The sequence below is a fragment of the Pantherophis guttatus genome, chromosome 1 (assembly GCF_059756535.1).
Source record: "Pantherophis guttatus breed Tessera chromosome 1, ASM5975653v1, whole genome shotgun sequence".
Lineage (NCBI taxonomy): Eukaryota > Metazoa > Chordata > Lepidosauria > Squamata > Colubridae > Pantherophis > Pantherophis guttatus.
The window spans coordinates 173,444,133-173,458,611 of record NC_142063.1 but is presented as its reverse complement, the minus strand read 5'-3'; the positions used below and the strand labels follow the sequence as shown (position 1 = coordinate 173,458,611).

At 36.7% G+C, this 14,479-nt stretch overlaps 1 protein-coding gene across 42 annotated transcripts in view; it reads right to left on the bottom strand.

Moving 5' to 3' along the window:
* The window catches only part of MAP2 (microtubule associated protein 2), a 259,617-nt gene that overhangs the window by 151,644 nt on the left and 93,494 nt on the right, over window positions 1-14,479 (bottom strand). For 28 of the 42 annotated variants that reach the window (XM_034432121.3, XM_034431988.3, XM_087882162.1 and 25 more), the window contains one exon: window positions 6,871-6,939. The gene's annotated coding sequence lies outside the window, so the exon portion shown is untranslated. Of the gene's footprint in view, window positions 1-6,870; window positions 6,940-6,974; window positions 7,177-7,279; window positions 7,599-14,479 lie in introns of those variants that run through there. The other 14 variants (XM_087882152.1, XM_087882156.1, XM_087882164.1 and 11 more) reach the window with 5 other exon arrangements.

The following is a 14,479-nucleotide window of genomic DNA, read 5'->3' as shown; positions in this document are numbered from 1 at the left end:
CTCTTTGGTTATATTACCAAGGATCAATGGTCAATGATGTGTGCTTCTAATTAGTGGTGCTGGAATTGAGAAATGCACTAACGAAATAATTGTATTCAAGCCATCACTTAATAAATCTATGCTATTATTGCTGTTGTACATTATTGCTTTCTGTGCTGATTGACACCACTTAGGATAAAGATCTTGAGAGGAATGAAAATAGGGTCTCTCAAGAAGTCTGTAGGCCTAAGAGTCCAGAGTGAGCACAAACTTGGATTTTAAGATAGTCAGATGTTTTGTACTATAAGGAATTAAATACTTAGGAAAAAGTAAGCCATACATTTAAACATCGAGAGAGCCAGTTTGGTCTAGTGCTTAAAGCACCAGGCAAGAAACCAGGGGACTGTGAACTCTAGTTCTGCCTTAGGCATGAAAGCCAGCTGAGTGACTATTAACCAATCTGTCAGCCCATGACACAACTCAGGTGACAAGCCAGTCAGTCAATTCCTGTTGCAACCAATGAATCAACACTCTGGTTGATCTGAAAAAAGCAGATTCTGCACTTGCTCTAAAACGATTAGAAGAAAAGAAGTATATCTAAAAATGAACTTTGCTGAGCAAGGTACAAACATTTTTAACCACCAAGTGAATGCTTTTTAGTCTTGGACAGTATGCATTCACCATTTCAGTTATATTCTAGCTAGCATGACACAAGGACTTAAATTTGATAAAACGATACACAAATATCGTTGTAGGACCATGTTTGAATTTTCACTGTAAATGCATTTGTTTGAAGCTTCCTCAGTCCAAAATAATCCCTGCCTATAAATAACTCTTTGGGGACAATTTGTTTTCTGCAAATTTGTTTTCCATATGTATATTACAGAGGTTTTTATATGTAGGACTACCGGTAGATAGTCATGTGGATTCCTAACTAAGCTGAAGTAGCACAGCCAAGATGCAGATTTATAGGCTCATCTGGAACACAGCCTATGAAACAAAGAAGGTTATATAGAACTACTGAAATAGAAGTAAATAGAAGGAATTCCAATTTTTTTTACTTCTCTGCTTGATGTCTCAAAGACAAATTAAATGGGATAAAGTCTAGAGGCCAGATACTTGCCATCTTAGAAACTAGACTTAATAAAGGGACAGAATAATTTCAGCAACAATTCAAATGAATTTGGCATCTGCATTTAATTGCTTTCTCTCATAAAAGCGAATGGTTGTGATTAATTTCTAATCAGACCATAATTTGGAGGAGAGCATTGCTCTGTACACAAAGAACCACAGTGTATTACAAAATATTCATCCTGCCTTCTGTCATTTCCTATCAAAGCCAGACTTGATGGGGAGGCCATAAAGAAAAGAACTGAGCCATTTTTTGAACACCAACTACTTTAGTTCTAAGTAGGGCTTAGCACAAGTTGCTAAGTAGGACCAGCACAAAGTACATGTAAACTGTATGGGAGAGTTAAGTTATTGAAAGGTATACCCCAAATTCCCTGCTAAATTCCTTGATCAAAATCCATCCTTCATCAGATTAATCAGAAGAGGCAGAAATGCAGAGCAAAAGGTTTAGTCTTTGATGCCTGGCTGAACATTACGCCAGTGCGGTATGTCTTGTGGTCATTTTTTCCTGCAATCCTGTAGGTGATTGGCTGAATACTTGCCACTCCTTTAGTAACCTTGTTTTGAAACCTGTTACTATCTCTGCACCACCCACATGTCAAAAATCCAAATGTACATCTCAAATGCTCTGGGGCATGAAACAACGTGTAAATTAGTAATAATATAAGCAGCCTGAGTTTAAAAGGCTGTATTACCTAGTACAGTATTATCTATGCTCAAAAATAACTCCTGCTGAGCTCACTGAGAATGTAGGTATAGGAGTGCAGTTTTACACAGTATGCATACATAGTCACACTGTCTCTCTTCCAAACTCTGCACGCGTAGAATTGGAATAGATAAATTTGGGTAATGACAACCAAGAGGAAATTGACAACACAGTTCTATTACTGGCATGTTTTAATGAGATGAGATTTTTGTATGATTTACTAGTTGGGAGAGATTATTTTTAAGGAAACAATTACAAAACATTTGTGAATTTCTTTATATGTTCAACAACCTTACTCTGGCAAGACAAAACCTGCCATTAATATCTTGCATTTCAAACAGAAGATGAACTTAGTAGAAGCTTTCTGTTCTTACTGTCATTTACAGCCTAAAGCTTCTTTCTGAAAAGCCAAGATTATCCAAAAGCTCCTATGGGATGTTGTAAAGTGGCATAATTCAATGCTACACTAAGAAAATTAAAAAGATGTGGGTAGAGATAAACTTTCTTCTACAAATATTTTAATATAAAGGCATGGCCAGGGACTACTTCTCTATCCCAGTTTCCTGACTAATAATAGGAATAGTGCATTACTTGTCAAATTTGCATGATCCAGCTAAATGAGCTTATCTATCCTAAATATTTAATAAAGCTCGAAGGTATATTGGACAGTAACAATAATATGTACAGACTCATTATAATTCACAGCTCATCTCTGTCTTAGAAGACTAGAAGACATAATTTAATGCTGCAATAACAAACTGTTTCATTTTTTATGCAATAACCACTGTTACATTCTAAATGCCGAACTTTATTTTTGTCTAGGTTACCAGTACAAAAGAGGACAAACACATTTACCTTTTTTTTTAACCTGCAAGATTAGCAGGTTCTTCTGAAATCTTCCATACTTATAATTGTCTCCCCTCCCCCCACCTTAGAATCACATAGTTTGTAATGCTCCAAATACATCACTATTTAAAATAAAATAGTGTTTATGTTTAAAAATAGTGAGCTCTGTGCAATCTGCAGTGAATGGCATGACATCATCATTTTCATTTGTTCTTGTTTTTCAAGAACAGGGATTTGTTTGCTCTCTTTGCCAGCATTACTGCAAAAGCCTGGCTGATATCATCAAGATCAATAGAAAACAATGGTCCTTAACACACCAGGTTGGATCTGTTTTAATGAATTTCTTTAGGAATTGCTGTTGCGCTTGTTCCTTACAGATAAATCAGATTAAACTTTTGGAAAAGCAAGATAAATAACTGCTGCCAGGGCTAGAGAAACTGATGAGAAATATATTAACATTCCCCATTCATGCTTTCCAGCGTTTATGCTCCCTAACCTATCCACACATCACAAAAGAAATATTGCAGTACTTTTTATGGGGAAAAAGCCTAGAACAAATGGAACATTTAGAAGAATTCTTAACTTTATTAATTAAACAATAATATATGTTATTCTTGAAATAACATATATTCTCAGATCAGCCATCTCCATTGCCATTCAATCAGATGTCTGGAAATTCTGATAGTTGCTCTCCTAATATTTCTTGAAGAAAAATATTTCAGGTTAGGAATTGCTGGCTATTGTAAAGAAATCATGCTTGGATTTAAGAGTGCTATATCCTGCTGCCGAAGAAGTGCTTCTTTCTGCAAGTTCCTCCCAGAGATTGTTGAACAAACTCTGGCTATTAGCATGACCAGGGATCATAGAGCAACAGCTTTCCCGTTAGACAGCAACCAAAGGATTTATTGATGTAATATTTCCAAAAATCCTGATGACATGTTAAAGGAAAAAAACCCAAACCATTACTATAGGAACATATTGAATGTTCCTATAGTAATGGAGTAACTTGGTTTCTCCATTAAATTAATTTTATTTGTCATATTAAATTTAACAGTTGCATTAATTCATGTAAGGAAAAATGTAATTGGTTGGATGGTTTTGGCACAAAATAGTGGGTAAAGAACAAATTGGTTAGAATTTATACTGGTTATGGAAATCAAGTAATATAGTTAAATAAACTTCAATAGATTGAATCCTATGTTCTTGTATTTCAATTTTTGAAATAGTACTTTTTTAGCTCTCTTCACTGGGTTAGATGACATTCAAAATTCCTGGGATAAAGGAAAAAGTTACAGGTAAATCCTGCTTTAGGTTTCCCACATACATTCCTCATGTCAGCTGGAAGCTTAAGGAGGAGAACAACATCTACATCAGGCCCCAAACTGGCCAGAACTTTCCTGGATCAAGAATTTTCAAGTTTGATTCCAGCAAATGTTCTTACATGAAGAACGAGGCACTTTGAATTCCTCAGATAATAAAATATTCCCATATTTGTACTTTGTAGACAGTGGCCTGGACAGCATGGTTAGCAGCATGGGCATCTGCAGGAGGGAGAAAGGTGGAGGGATGACAATATGGATGAGATGACCCAATCATGAGAATGCCACAACTTAAATATATTGTATAAGTTCTTAATTGCAGCATTTGCATGATTGCAGCATTTGCATGCATCTCATATGTCTTGGGTTAAATAGTGTCAGACATCAACCTTTAGCTATTGAACTACATTCAAGATTTTGCTTTTGACCTGTAAAATCCGAAGCTATTGGGAACTTTAGATACCCAAGGGACCTCCTTCCCCATTATACTTCATCAATGACAATCAACCAGGGACCTTCTGCATGTGTGAAAAGCCACAGGAGGCCATTTCACAGTGATTTATGGCAGCTTTTCTCTACTGTGTCATTGTCAGTCTAGAATAGTCTTTCTTGGACATATGTGGGGCTCCTGCTGCTTAAGGCTTCTCTTGAACATCTTTCTTGTTCTTCAGGCATTCCCTACAATTACAGCAAGATGAATAGTTTTGTCTTCTACTTTTGTCTTTCTTTTCTCTATCCTTTAGTATGTATGGTTCTTTGAACAGTTATGAACTAATGGATTCTACAGAGTATTTTATATATTAATTATGAATACTAATACCAATATATCACCTATCAAATAATTCCCCTAATTCTGGCCAGAAAATAGATTTGTGCTTGATTTCCTTTCTTAAAGTATATGAGCCATTTTATAGTTAAAAAACAGCAAATTGATCCAGGAATAGAAATGAGACAACACTGAAAAATCTCCTTTGGAATATTTCTCCTCTGCAATATAATAATTTATATTCAAACAATTTAAATATTAGAACAGTAACAATAACTGTAGAATATAGCTTTATGTTTCTTTTCAGTTATACATAATTAGAGTTGGTATTCAAAAATCTACTAGTCCTCAATGAACATATGAGGCTGGCTCTGAATATGCAATTGATTCAATTATTTTTTCATTTTTCTTTTTATCCTACTTTTGTTACTGCGGTAGAATATAATGTAATAGTTTGCATCTCCTTTCAATCCCCCCTCCATATCCAGTTTGAATATATTCTTACTGGGCAGACATTTTTCAGTCTTGACCACCGTTACCCAAGAATAAATTCCATTGAAGAGAATGGGCTATCTAAGCAAAATTACAATGGGTTATCTTCTAAATTTCCAAAAGGTAGCTCATCTTGCCCTATTATTACATAAAAAGTTTGTTTCCCCTTGCTTCCAGCATTTGTTTTTATATCTCTGTAACTACTTGCAGATGCTGAGGAAAACAATTCTATTCTTTTTCCTCTTCCATTGCCACTTGTCTTGGAACAAATGGGCAAAAAAGACATTGTTGCTTATATTGGTAATTGGAAGCTTTGAGAAAATTGACTCTCTGCTCAATAGAGCTTCACCCAGACTTGCCCTTATAATAGTCATGTGATCCCAGATCAGGTTTGAGAGCAACAAAGTGGGTGAACGTACGTCAAATGGGCCCTTTTGACCAGAAGCCTGGAAAGGACTCTGCCAGAGATCCTACATTCCAACTAAGACCAGGGACCAGTAGTCTGTGTTACAATAGAAGGCAGCTTAATAAGTCTATATGCTTTGAAAGCCAGGTACACAATGGGTGATAGGGCTAAGAAGCAAAAACACTGAAAGGTAATACAAGAAGTAGAACTTAATATTGAAATCTACTTGCTGTTTGTTTGTTTGTTTTCTAGAAGATATAGCATAGTGCTTAGAAATCAGGATGGAATTAAAGAATACACAATATACACAAACTGAAAGCATGCATGCAGTTTGAATGCCATAACAGGCATGATCTACTGTAAATTTTAGTTTGCCTCGTAACAGAAAGCTACAGCTAACTTTGATACTCTAGCAATCGTATCCAGGTGACATGTCTTCAATAAACAAGAATAGTCCAGCCTAATGAAACCCCCCAAAACATTTGCAAAATACTTTTATTATAAAAATAATAAAAGCCATCCATGCTTTTTTCAATCTATCGTGCAAATGGTTGTAAAATGAATGAAATCTTGATGAATGTGTGACCCCTGTGGATGCCCAGGAAAAAAAGTTCTGCAGCTTTTATACAAACATTTAAATATGAGCCTTTATGGAATGACTTCAAGAATGAAAATTAACAAAAAGGAGGTATGTGTTGTTTCTCATGTAACTGTATATTTATAAATCCAATATATAGCATTCAATGACACGGATATAGACATCTTTCTGTTACAACCAGGTCAAAGCAAATAAGATTTTTTTTTCTTTTCTGGAAATTTTGCTTAACAGAATAAGATATGTAATATCTTATGTATTTGTTTATATGAATCATCTTAATATTTAGAAAAAAAATATTGTACCCCATAATTTCTTTTTGGTGACTCAGAACATAAGCAAAAAAAAAAAAAAAGAGTTTCATTCTATTCTATCTGGGTGGTTCTGATTAGTGATTTAGTAAAGCATGGTTTTCATTTCATCACAGTTCCAAGAACTGAAATAATTACATTTGTTATGATACCTGGAATGGCTTGTCAGAATGCAGCTATCACTAATGACTCTTAATGGCACTCCAGGACTATACCAGAACATCCAAGAAAAGCATACAACTGCCCCACAGAAAGGTCACCTGCAAATGAAGCACCCATATCCCAGCATGAATGTGAACAGGTGAAAAGTATGACATACCTTACCGTTTGTCTGTGACCAAGTCAAACCCAAGGATGATGTCACGTTAGAAAGAAAAAGCTGGAGAGCCTGCAAAAGAACACACCCCCAATTAAAATTGTTACCTTGAAAAGGTCTTTCCTTTTGTTCCACGTCTGAACATGCATTCCGTTTATTTAAACCAAAACAAAAAAACCCACAACAAAACAAGAGTGATTCATAATGCCTGCAAAAATCTACCAAGCCCTTCCAAACATAAAACAGACTCCATGTAATAGAAATATGCATCCACTCCTTGCTTTACAAAAAGAGTCTGAACCGATGGATGCTGTTTACAGCAGGAAGGGCTCCAGTAAAGCAGCATATTGCAGGTATTTCCAAAGGGATGCACACAAAGCTTATGGTGAAACAAAGGGGATAAAAATATTACCAGCTTCTGTGTTGAAATGCCACAAAGGCATATCCTTAAATAACTGCAGCTTAATTATTCTCCCAATGCGTGCATTAACATCCGTGAGCTCGCAGTCTATTTCCAGACAGACACAGTCTGCTAGCCACCAGCTTGTAGCTTCCGTATATATGTCGGGGGAGAAAGAAAACCGCACATCAGATGAAATCCCCACAGTGATGAAATGGAGAAGAGGCCGCATGGAAGACACAGACGGAGCTTGCTGGCCGCAGAAATTTCCAGAATGAAGGCGAGGCTGCCAGCTCAGCCATCATTCATTTACAAAAGGAGACTGCACTCGCCTCAGTGAAAGCAGGTTCTTGAAAGGGTCCTGAGTGCCTGATAGGCATTTTAATTGCACCAAACTGAAACATGAGCTGAGCGATCAGGCCCCAAATCTCAGAAAAGCCAGCAATTGGATTTCTTTTGCACATCAAATAAAAACTGCATACACAGACAACATGGCTCATGAAATGTAATTTTAGATGTCCAATTTTAAAATATATTTTAATTTTATGGAGTGCACTGCTACTCTCATCTTTCCCTCTGTGAAAAGGTTTCTTTCCATTTTGCACCTTCCCGTTATTTTCCCTCTTTGATTCATAAAGAAACAACACTAATTATAACCAAAAATATATTGTATCAGATCATGTATCACCAATGCTCTGATTTGAAGAAAAAAAAATCACATACCTCTAGTAAAAGGTGCGCTAGTTTACTATAATAAAGAGGAGCTCACTGTTATAGATACAAACACTCTAAATTAGTTAAAAAAGCTCTGCCGGGGATTGTAAACACTAGCTGAAATATCCTATGCAAACACATTTTAAAAAGCATATTGTTGTATGACAATTCAGAGTTAACATATATGAGCCATCCTACCAAATCACTGCAGATTATGTACATATAAATATTAAGAATGAGCAAATATTTTCATTGATTAAGACAAATTTGGGGGGCATCAGATACTTCTCAACAGACTAGATATTCCTCTTTTTTTTCTTCAAAATCACAACCATCTATTTTGAATGTTTACTTACAAATAGATCGCGCTGAAATTAACAGGATTAATTCCCAGGTAAGTATGCAACTGTGAGGCTAGCAATCTGCAATTGCAATTAACCTCCAAAACATAGAAGATAGCCTGTCAAATTATTGGAAAATGTTTTGAAAAATATTTTCTCATAAATCTCTTTTAGGCATACAGTATCTGGGCTTGTCAGATTTCAGAAAGTTCAGAAAATGTAATGGGGACAATAAAGTCTTTCTGAATGTCAGTTCCAATTTATTTAAAGCATCTTCTGAGAATAAATGTGTGCAACTGAACTACATGTATGTTTTAGTGACTAACATAAGAATCAGGGGGTTGAAATAAATATTGTACAGCTATTGTACATTTGTACATTTGTACAATTAAGAGGTTCCTGCTCCCCAATCATTTCTAGTACAATGTACAGATTTCAGTTCATCCCAAATTTCCCTGTCTCATAGCTCACTTACCTGAGGGAAAAGGCTTCTTTGGGGAAAAGGGTTTAGAAAGATAAAAGGGCAAAAAAGGCCGGGGGGGTGGAGGATTTCCACTAGAACTGATGCTGAAGTAGAGAGGGTTAAATGAAATTCCTAATATCACTGTCTTTATGGAATTCTTTCCCTATGAATCAGAAAAGGGTTATTTGGGTAATCGGTGGAACATCTTGGTCTATGCAGGAATCCCAACTGAAGCATCTCCAACAAATGGCAGCCCAACCTTTCCTTGACACACCCAGGGAATATTAATAATATTATTATTATTATTATTAATAATAATAATAATAATAATAATAATAATAATAGTAATAGTAATAGTAATAATAATAATTTTATTTATATACCGCCCTTCTCCCAAAGGACTCGGGGCGGTGTACAGCCAGAATTAAAACATAAATATACAATATCATAGTTAAAATTAATTTAAATCATTAAATAGTTTTGGCCGAATTTTAAAACCCAAAATTAAAACCCAATTTAAAATCATTCAGTTAGACAGCCCCGCCTGTCGGAACAGTAGGGTCTTGAGGGCACAGTGAAAGACCCGGAGGTCAGAAATGTTACGAATATCCGGGGGCAATTCATTCCAAAGGGCAGGAGCTCCGACAGAGAAGGCTCTCCTCATGGGTGTTGCCAGCCGATATAACTTGGCCGACGGTACCCTGAGGAGTCCCTCTCTGTGGGAACGAACTGGTCGGTGGGAGGCTGTTGGTGGCAGAAGGCGGTCCCGTAGATATCCTGGTCCTATGCCTTGGAGCGCTTTAAAGGTGGTGACCAACACCTTGAATTGCACTCGGAAGACCACTGGGAGCCAGTGCACTTCGCGCAGGAGAGGTGTTACATGGGCGTAACGAGGTGCGCCCATAACCACCCGCGCTGCCGCATTCTGGACCAGTTGGAGCCTCCAAGTGCTCTTCAAGGGGAGCCCCATGTAGAGAGCATTACAATAGTCCAGACAGGAGGTGATGAGGGCATGAGTGACCATACGCAAGGCATCCCAGTCCAGAAAGGGACGCAACTGGCGGATCAGGCGAACCTGATAAAAAGCCCCCATGGCTACGGCCGTCATATGCTCTTCTAAAGACAGCCGTGAGTCCAGGAGGACACCCAGATTGCGGGCCCTCTCTGTGGGGGGCAAAGATTCACCCCCAATAGTCAGCGATGGCACCAGCTGACTATACCAGGAATAGGGATGGGGATTTCTTAAACCTCTCAAGGTGCTTGCCTCCATTGCTGTCCTGCTCTTATTATTGCAAATGTTTTGTTTTTTTACCATTCAGCCAACATCTGCCGTTCTGCAAATTACATTTATTATTCCATGCCTTCTTCTCTAGGAGAACACAGACCAGGCCTTCTCCCCCAACCCCCCACCCCAGTGACACATCTTTTCAGATACTGGAAGAGTCATCTCCTCACTTCTTCTTCAGGATTTACTGTTCTAATCCCCTGCTCACTCTCGCCTGCCTTTTCTGAACCTGTTCTAATTGCTCTTATCTTGACCATTACCAATAAAACAGAAGCATTATTTCCTGTGATTTAGAAATTTTTCAGAACTAAAACTGTATTTGCATTTTGGAGCCACATTACATTGTTGACTGCAATTCAATTTCTAATCAACTATTATTTAAAAAAAAATTCCCAATTATTTTTACAAAACTGTGTTTTCTTCCATTCTATACTGTGCATTTAATTTCAACCACAGTTATTAACAAAATTACTGAATAATACATGAATATTCCCTGGTATTGATATCTGACTGATAGTTCTATAAATTCCTGGTTCCTCATTTGCTCTTATAACTATAGAGGCAACATTTATCCTGTATTGTCCAACAACAATACAACATTTATTGTTGTATTGTTGTTGGACTTCTTTGCTATTGTAATTTTAGTGTATCTTCTTTTTTAAGAATTGCAACTCATCTCAAAATACCTATGCAGCTCTCCATTGGCTGAACACGAACTGGTCAAGGGGGTGGGGGAGGACTGGGATGAGGGGAAAAATACGATATCAACAAGAGAATAAAAGAATTGAAATGGAAATGGGCTGGTCACATAGCAAGAAGAATTGATGGCAGGTTGACCAAGGCAGTCATAGAATGGATCCTACTTGATAAAAAGCATCCATGAAAGAGACCTAAAACAAGATGGATCGATGACATCAGCAAGTATTACCGGCCCAATTGGCAAAAGAAAGCTCAGGACGGTATTGGTTGGAAACATGCGGAAGAGGCCTTTATCCTGCAGTGGGTAGATAATGGCTGAAATGATGGTGGTGGTGGTGATAAAAATGCTTTAAGTAATAGCAATTCTGCTGTCATTTTAATATTCAATATTGTAAAATTATAGTATGTAGGAAAACTATTTATGAAAAGACTCTGGATGTCATGTTGGAAAGCAGAAATTGAAACTACTGCACTTCAAGAGCCATAGGTTTCCTTGATCAGTTTTTCTTTGATATTTAACTGTTTCTCTTCTGTCGATTATCAGATTCTGTCTCCTGCCCATTTTGCATTATATATTCTGAATTCCACTAGGATCAAGATGAAAATTGTTGCTGGATTGTCATGTAATGTTGAAATAAGACTGAATAGTATCTATCTTCATGCCTGGGAAGCACGAACAATCAATCACAATTCCCTAAAAGCCTAGCTTTTGTATTTGAAAACAAGGATACATTCCCAGTTTATTGATAATGTTCTTTATTTATTTATTTATTTATTACACTTATTTATTGGCTGCCCAACTTGCCATAGAATAGCTCATACACTTCCTATCTTTAAAATATTATTAGATTGGAACAATGGTGATTATGGGTTATTAAGAATACTAAATCAAATCTAAATCTCAAAAAAAAAATTACAATACTGGAAGTACAATATCAAATTACTTACTTTACAAGAAATGAGCTAAATGTTGAACACTTTATTCTTGATTTGTTTATTTCTAATTTAGATTTCCAAGGCCATGCTGCTCAACAATGACTAAGTAATTGTAATTGCTCAGTTCTGAGCATTAAAAATGTTTTGATTCAAAAGGAATGTGCTTTTTCTTTTTTAGCATCAGAATCTGACTTTAAATAAAATATCTAGGACATAGCTATTCAAAAAAAAAGTGCCTCCAATTACTGAAATTAGTTAAATCAGTTTCTAAAATATATTATTTCTAATTATTTCTTTACTAATGTATAAGTTTCAGATAAAGAAATATTATTTTTATGGTTTACCTGATTGTACACCTTGGAATGGAAGCTGTATAAATATGGAGAGATTGGTGATTACTGTTATTATTCAGTATAAAAAGGAGAACAGTAATCAATTATGCATTTATTTATACAAGTAGGCTTCTTTTCCACCAACAAGCACTCAAAAGATGCATAAACTAATAAAATCAATCATGTCTGAATCTAAAATAAAATTAAAGCTTCTGGATTAACATTACTACAACATATAGCAATTAAATTACAACAACATATTTCAATTAAATAGTTTAGGAGAACTAAAACAATTTTTAAAACAATCAAGTCTACTGTAAGCTTTAAAAAGTGAAAGATAATAACATATTTGTAGTCCTGGCACTGTCAGAAATAAGACCTACTCGGCAAGGTGGTCTCTGCGATCAGCTACAGTCAGTCAGTCTTCCTAGTTAGACCAGACAAGAAACATGACTAGATGAGATAAATCTACTTTATTGTAAAGTTACATTAATAGAATGTTGAAAGTCTGAAGGTACAAAACTTCCCACCATCACTTTTAACTCCTTGATCCATGGGCGGAGGGGTCCTTCCTAAATTTCTTCTTCTGACTATTAAGCCATTGGGGGTTCCTACCTCTCTTGTCAGTTTCCTAGAAAGCATCTCTTCCCTTCTTTCCCCAAGGTCATTCCCATTATCCATTACAGTCAATCTTCATTATTTGCATATTCTTCAGTTGTGAATTCATCTATTTGTTAACATTTATTTATAACACACAAATTAATACTCTTGGAGTCACCCAATGCACTCAATGTTCCTAACTGAGTTTGAGCAAGGCCTTCTCTCATATTGATGATCTTACTTGTTAAACATGTGCCCCAACCTAGTGTTCCTAAGCACAAGATTGTGATATGCCTTACAGAAAAAATATGTGAGGGAGATAAGTTTCATTCAGGCATGAATTATAATGCTGTTGACTGGGAGTTCTATGTTAATGAATCAACAATTTGGTACATTCAGAAAAAAAAGAGGCAATTTGCTGATCAGCATGTAAGCATCTGGAATTTGCTAAAGTAACATCTATAGTGCATGATGAACCTATGGAAAAAGATAGATTGGCTAATGTAGCTACATTTGCAAATTCTTGAAACAATGGCCAATTTTTTAAAAAGTGTGGCAGACAACATTATTCTGAATCTGAAAGTCAAAGAAGTTTATGGTCATGTTATCTAGGGACAGGCTAGTGCTGGCTGGCTCACACATTTCAAAAGGTGATACAGCATGAAAAATGTTAAACTTGCAGATGAGGCAGATTCTGCAGATCAGGAGGATGTGCAAGAATTTTAAAAATATCCTGTAAGTGTTATGCAGGAAAATGATTATGTGGAAAAGCAAGTTTTCAATGCTGAGGAAACTGATTTGTTTTACAAGCACGTTGGCAAATGAACCTTCACAACAGAAATGGCCTCCAAAGCCCCTGGCTTTAAATCATTCAAAGACTATGCAACCTTGTTATTGTGTGCCAATGCCAAGTTCAACTTTAAGTGCAAACTCTTAATGGCATACAGAGCCCCAAATCCACAAACCCTTAAATGGAAAAATTTGAACAATATACCATTGGAGATTGAACGAAAAAAAGGGGCTGACACCAGACTCTAGTAGATTCATTCTACTAGAATGCAGAAGTTGAATATGCTATTCTGCAGGGCAAAACCTCTTGCTTTGGATAAATTTTGGATAAAGTCCCAGTCCATTGTTCAAACTCAAAAATGCCCACCCTAATATGGAAGTTCTTTTTATACCCTCAAACATTATGTTTCTCATTCAACCTCCCAATCAGGGCATAATGAACGCTATTGAGGTGCACTACATGAGGAAGTTTTATAGGAAAGTTTGCAAGGCTCTTGGCCCTTACCAGGAAACCACCATGATGGACTATTGGAAGTCAGCCACCATACACAACCTTATTGGTTATGTTGGCACAGCCTGGGACAGCATGAAGTGGGCTATGGTTGGAAAAATGTTGGGCCAGGTGTCACAGATAATATAAAGAAAAGTGTCAAAACCACATGCATACTGCATGGCAAATGTGGAGAAGGCTTCAATGACCTGAAGGAAGAAGAAATGGAAGAAATTTTGGCAGAGAAAGCAGTAGAACTGACAACAAAGAGAATGAGGTGGCAAAACAAGGCATGTCATGGAACCTGAGAATGACCTTGGGGAAAGAGGGGAGAAGATGCTGCTTAAGAAACAATCAGCAAGAGAGGCAGAAGCCCCCCCACCCCCACCCCATGGCATAATGGTCAGAGGAAGAAACTTAGGAAGGACTTGCCCTAATGGATCAAGCAGTTAAAGGTGGCAAAGGAAGTTGTTTATACCGTCAGACTTGCAAGATTCTGTTAATACAGCCCTACGATACAGTAGAATTAGTTCATCTGATCCCGTTTCTTGTCTGGTTTAACT